Raw genomic sequence first — 6,367 nt, forward strand, 5'->3', positions numbered from 1 at the left:
CAGGCCACACCAAAGTGCAGTGTTCTGATTAGCAAAATGTTAATTTTTGAAATATAAAGTGACATAGAGTTAGGATTACATTTCTGGCTGGCCTCATATTCCAGTTTGTCATGCTGACTTTTTTGTGGCTGTCTTTCTGCAGAAAAGTCACTGCTCCAGTGTCTTCCTGGAGAGTGCATAATTGTGCCAAGCCTGTTTAATTATTTCCCTCTGGATTCATTAAGCCCTTTTTGCCTACCCAGACACTCCCCTGATGTTTTCTACAAGCTCATAGGGCCTGGCTTTTTCTGCTATTTGTCTTTGTTAATTTAGCTGCTGCCTAAAGCAGGGATGGGTACTCACAAAATGCAAAACGGGCATCAGCAAACACAGGTATGACTGGAGAGACCTGCGTGGAGACCCTTCTTCCCCTATGGGTGAACTTGATCCTAGAATCACCCGTTTATCTGATATTTGAATTATTTTTTGTCTTAAATCATCTCTATAAAAATGCATGTGTGCCTGACAGGCTTCTAAGCTTGCTAGTGTATGGCTGAGTGATGACAGTTTAGTGGAAGGTAGTTAATAAAAAGAGAAGAAGTTAAATGAGACTGGAACCCACCTCTATAGGATGATAGGAAAGACCCTGAAAAGGGATGGGCAGGGATTCATATAATATGTTTTTGAACTTAAAATATGTATAGGGGGCTGGAGAGATGGCTCAGCTGTTTAGAGCACTGACTGCTCTTCCAGAGGACCTGGGTTCAATTCCTAGCATCCACATGGTAGCTCAGAGCTGTCTATGACTCCAGTTCTAGGGGACCCAACACCCATGCACATAAGATAAAAATAAATAATTAAAAAAATAAAATATGTATAAAGCGCTTTTATTATATATATGCATATATTCACATATATACATATATGAGTTTATGTATGTGATTATGTGTATGGAATGTGTGTGTGTGTGTGTGTATGTGTGTGTGTGTGTGTGTGTGTGTGTGTGTGTGTGTGTGTGTGTAGTACATCTTGGGTCATTCCTTAGATGATATCCACCTTTTTCCAAGATAGGGTCTCTGTGGGACCTGGGGCTTTCCAATTAGGCTAGGCTGGCTACCTGCTTTTGCCTCCTCACCACTGGGATTACAAGCGTGTGCTCCCTCACTCCAGCTTTTAACATGGACTCTGGGGATCAAACTCAGGTCCTCATGCTTGTGTGGCAAGCACTTACCGGCTGAGCTGTCTCCTCAGCCTGGAAAGTACTTTTGAAATAAAACACTGAAGTTTAATGGCTTCTCTTTCTTACTGGGTGCCTACTGTCACTCCCCATACCATGAACAGGTACCTTGGAGCCACTACAGGCTCAGTTCCAGACCATTCTGCAAGAAAGTGTGTACTGCAGCAAACGAAGTCTCACAACTTGTTTTGGTTTCCAGTACATATACAAGTTGTGCTCAATGTTACATGCACAACAGCATTGTGTTTCAAATAACAACGTGCATGTCTCAATTAAAATATTCTGTTACCAAGAACTTGTTAATTGTCACCTCTGTCTTCAGAGAGTGGTGATACTTTTGCTGGTGGAAGAGTTTTCTTTATGTTGATATCCTGACCGAACAAGCTTGTGATGGTTCAATAGATAAAAATCAATAAATGTCATAAATTGCACAGTGGACTCAAGGACAGAAATCACATGGTCACCTCTACTGATGCAGAAGAGGCTTTTGTAAAGAAGCCAGCATCCTTTCATGTTAAAAAGTCCTGAAAAAATTCAGAATAGAAAGGGAGAAATTATCTCGGCATAATAAAGGCTGTATATGACAAATCTGTAGCCAACATTATAAAGGAGGAAACACTCAAAGCATTGCTGCTAACACCAGGAACAAGACGAAAGTGTCCACTCTCTCCACTGTTACTCAATACAGTGCTAGAAGTCCTAGAGAGGTAAGACACGAGCTGCAAATAAAAGTGATTCAGATAGGGAAGGAGCTGGGCGGTGGGGGCACACGCCTGTAATTCCAGCACTCGGGAGGCAGAGGCAGGCGGATCTCTGGGAGTTCCAGGCAGGCGGATCTCTGTGAGTTCGAGGCCAGCCTGGTCTACAAAGTGAGTTCCAGGACAGCCTCCAAAGCTACAGAGAAATCCTGTCTCGAAAAAACTAAAACAAACAAAAAACAAAACAAAAATACAAAAAAAAAAAAAAATAGGGGAGGAAGAAATCAAAGCATCGCCATGTGCACATCATGATTCCCCCAAAAAAAGAACCCTTAAGGACTTTTTTTTTTTTTTGGTTTTTCGAGACAGGGTTTCTCTGTGTAGCTTTGTGCGTTTCCTGGAACTCACTTGGTAGACCAGGCTGGCCTTGAACTCACAGAAATCCACCTGCCTCTGCCTCCCGAGTGCCACCAATACCCGGCTTTTTTTTTTTTTTTTTTTTTTGGTAGGACTTTGCCAGGAAACAGGACTGATAAGCACTTCCAGCAAAATGGTGGGGTACAATATGAACACACTAAAATCATTATCCTTTTTATATTCCAAAGACAAATATACTAAAAAAGAAGTCAGGGAAGTAATCCCACTGATAATAGCCTCAAACTAAACCAAACCAACCACTTTGGAATAACTCTAACCAAGGAGGTCTAGAATGAAAACTTTAATCCACAGAGATTATATTAAGGACACTGAGGAAGACACTAGAAAGACTTCTCATGCTCATGAACTGGTAGGGTTAGCATTGTAAAAATGGCCACCTACCAAAAGCAATCTACAGATTTAATGTGATCCCAATCAAAATTTCAGCAATGATCTTGACAGAAATAGAAAAAACAATCTTAACATTCATATGGAAATACAAAAGACCCAAAATAGCCAAAGAAATTCTGAGCAAAAAGAAAGCTGCTAAAAGTTATCCTTATGCCTGATTTCATGTTATACTACATAGCCATAGTAATACAGGCAGCATGCTACCGGCCCAACAACAAACATGTAGAACAATGGATTAACATAGAGAATGTGAGTGTTACAACTCTGAGGGGAAAGTTTTCTGCAACACATGTGTCACACTTCTGAGGGGAAAGGTTTCCCCAGTGGAACTGTTACAGCTTTGAGGGGAGAGGTTTCTCCTAGGTAAGTGCTACGGCTCTGAAAAGGTGTCCTGGCAGTTGGGAGCCAAGGAATACCATAAAGTCATGCCACACAACAAACCTCACGTAAGACATTTATTAGGAAAGACACAAGAGTGTGGCTGCCTCTGCTTGCAGCAGCAAAGAACTTAACAGAAGGCAGGCAAATAGAGGGTTTTTTTTTGGGGGGGGAGTTGTTTTCTGGTGTGGGGATTAGAGAGATTTCAAGCCAAGCCCAGAGATTGGTGGGATTTTGTGCTTACACCCAGAAGTAGGCTCGGACCTCTTGCCCTACAGAGAGCCCAGAAACAAGGCTATGCAACCAAGAACTACCTGATTTTTGACAAAGACGTAAAAAAAATACACAATGGAGAAAAGATGGCCTCTTCAACAAATGGTGCTTAGAAAATAGATGTCAATATGCAAAAGAATGAAACTGGATCCTTATTTCCACTCTGCATGAAACAACTGGAAATGGGTCAAGAACCTCAGAGTCATTCCTGAAACTCTGAAATGGGTAGCTGAGCAAGCAGGGAGTGCATTTCAAGATAGAGGCATATGTAAGGACTTTCTGAACAGGACTCTTGATTGCCCAGGAAGGCCAATGATCAGTAAATGCGATCTCATAAAATTAAAAATGGGAGCACAGGAAATTGACAGAGTAAGAGACTGCATATAGATTGGGAGAAAATCTTTGCAAGGTATGCATTTGACAGAGGATTAATATCTAGAGTATATAAAGAACTCAATAAACTAAACATAGAGAAAACACACAACCCAATCAATACACGGGCTACAGAGAATTCTCAAGAAACACAAATGGAGCCAGGCCACCTTTAATCCCCACACTCAGGAGGCAGAGGCAGGTGGGTCTCTGAGTTCAAGGTTTGCCTGGTCTACAGAGCGAGTTCTAGGACAGCCAGAACTACACAATACAACCCTGTCTTGAAAATCCAAACACACACACACACACACACACACACACACACACACACACACACACACAGCCAATAAATACTCTGAAAAGTGCTTAATCTCCTCAGCCACCAGGGAAGTGGAAATTAAAACAACTTTGAGATTCCTTTTCACCCCACTCAGAATTACTGTTTGTGAAGAAAACAAACTACAAATATTCGCAAGGATGTGGGGAAGAGGAGCCCATTCTGCTCTTGAGGTGAGTAAAGTAAACTGCTGTACCCACTAGGGAAAGAAGTGTGGAGGTTTCTCAAAAAGCTGGAAACAGAACTCTGATACGACCCAGCTATACCATTTCTGGACACAGATCCTAAGGATTCCGTCTCCTTCTATAGACACACTTGCACACCCACATTTATAGTGGTTCTATGCAAAGTAGCTAGGAAATGGAATCCGAGTAAATGTCCATCACTTGTTGCATGGACAATGAAAATGTGGTATATATACACAGTGGGATTTTATTTATCTGGGAAGAAAAATAAAATTTGCAGGAAAATGAACAGTAAAATATTGAACTAAGTGAGGTAAATCCAGAAAGGCAAATGCCACATGTTATTTTTTAATGTGGATCTGAATTTCAAACTTATATATTTATGTATTTAATATGGAGTGTCTGTAGAGGTCAGTAAGCCAGAGGAGGAAGGAAGGAGGCCTCAGTGTGGAGAGGGGATAGTAGAACACGTGATATGAAAGTAGAGGGGGGTACTGGAAGTTAAAGGTTTCAGTAGGGACAAGGGGTAAATTAACAAAACTGGTGGTGTATTAAAAGCCTTATGGAAATCCAATACATTGTATGCTAATTAAAAAATAATTTAAAAAAGGGTTTGAATGAAAGGCTAACAACATTAAGAACATTAAGAAATTTAACATTAAGAACATCTCCATTCCCAGCACCTGGGAAGCAGAGGCAGGAGGAATACAAGTGTGAACCAGCCTGGACAGCATAGTGAGTTCTAAATCAGCCGTGATTTTATGGTGAGACCTTTTCTCAAAATCATTATCATCCTGGTCCCGAGACAGCTCAGGTGATAGTGCATTGAAGCGGAAACACACTGTTAGGCAACAACCACAACTGACCTGAGGCATGCAAGTTGCTGTGAACCATGAATCTGTAAAAATGCAATTATCTGTTAAGCAAGATGATTAACAAAGGATGCTAGATCTGGTCCTCAGAGAGCTTCAATGTCCAAGGATTCTTTTCTCCTGAGTAAGATGGATTTCTTACCCCTTTCCAGCTAGCCAGAGCAACTTATGGCTAAATTACTAACGGATGATAATTCCATCTTTATATAAAATGCATGAAGTTTCTTTCAAAATGTTAAACAGACTTAGCTTGGAGCAGGTGTATAGTTTGGTGGTACAGTGCTTACTTAGGTAGAACCCGAAAGGCTGCGGGTTCCAGGCGGCAAGAATGTCACTGAATTGTTTCTATTTGTTCTTTTTCAGACCTGTTACTTTCTTCAGAGAACATTTTTTCTTGTCCCATGTTCTAAGCACAGAGAGGAGGGTGTTTGGTGTTTCCCTCTACCGCTCTCCATCTAGACCTTTTACGTAGTCACTTCCTGAACCCAGGGTTGGAGTTTTCTTGGCTAGGTTGAAAGCCCCCAAGCCTCTTTGATTTTCCTGTCTCTGCCCACCTTGAAACTGGGGTACAAAGCATCTGTGAGATGCTTGGTTTTGTACTGAGGATTGCTCAGCAAGCACTCTTAGCCTAAATGCTCCAAGTGGCCACTCTCCAAGACCACTTAGATTTCAAGAGACAGAAGAAATGCAAAGAGGTGTACAAAGCCCTATTTTGTGAACCCATTGTATCCAGCCAGGCATTGGAGTCTCTGGGAATGGAGCAGTGACAAGCATAAAGTCTGAGGACGGGAGCAAACAGCATCTCTTTTACAGCCTGGGCCTATGCAGGAGAAGCCACCTTGTAAGGGCTCAGGTACCGGGTAGGGCGGTGGTGCTCAAGCTAAGTTAGGCTCAAGGACCAAAGAGGTGCTCCAGGTGAGTGGGCCACAAGGGCCATCTCGAGGGCTGGTGGAGAGGTTTGGCCTGGTCAGTCCAGAGGTGGAGCAGGAGGGCGAGGCGGGTCAGACTGGGGCGTGGCTAGGGAGGGCGCGGGATAAGGTCGGGGCGTGGCGCTAGGACGGGCTGGGTGCAAGGGGAGGGCGTGGCGCTAGGAAGGGGTGCACCTCTGGCGGGGAGGGCGGTGCTAAGCGAGAGGAGCGGCAGGGAGGAGGGCGGAACTAAGGGGAGGAGCTAAGCGCGAGCAAGGGGCATAGGGGCGGGGCCTGGGG

This window comes from Onychomys torridus, chromosome 3 (genome assembly GCF_903995425.1).
Source record: "Onychomys torridus chromosome 3, mOncTor1.1, whole genome shotgun sequence".
Classification (NCBI taxonomy): domain Eukaryota; kingdom Metazoa; phylum Chordata; class Mammalia; order Rodentia; family Cricetidae; genus Onychomys; species Onychomys torridus.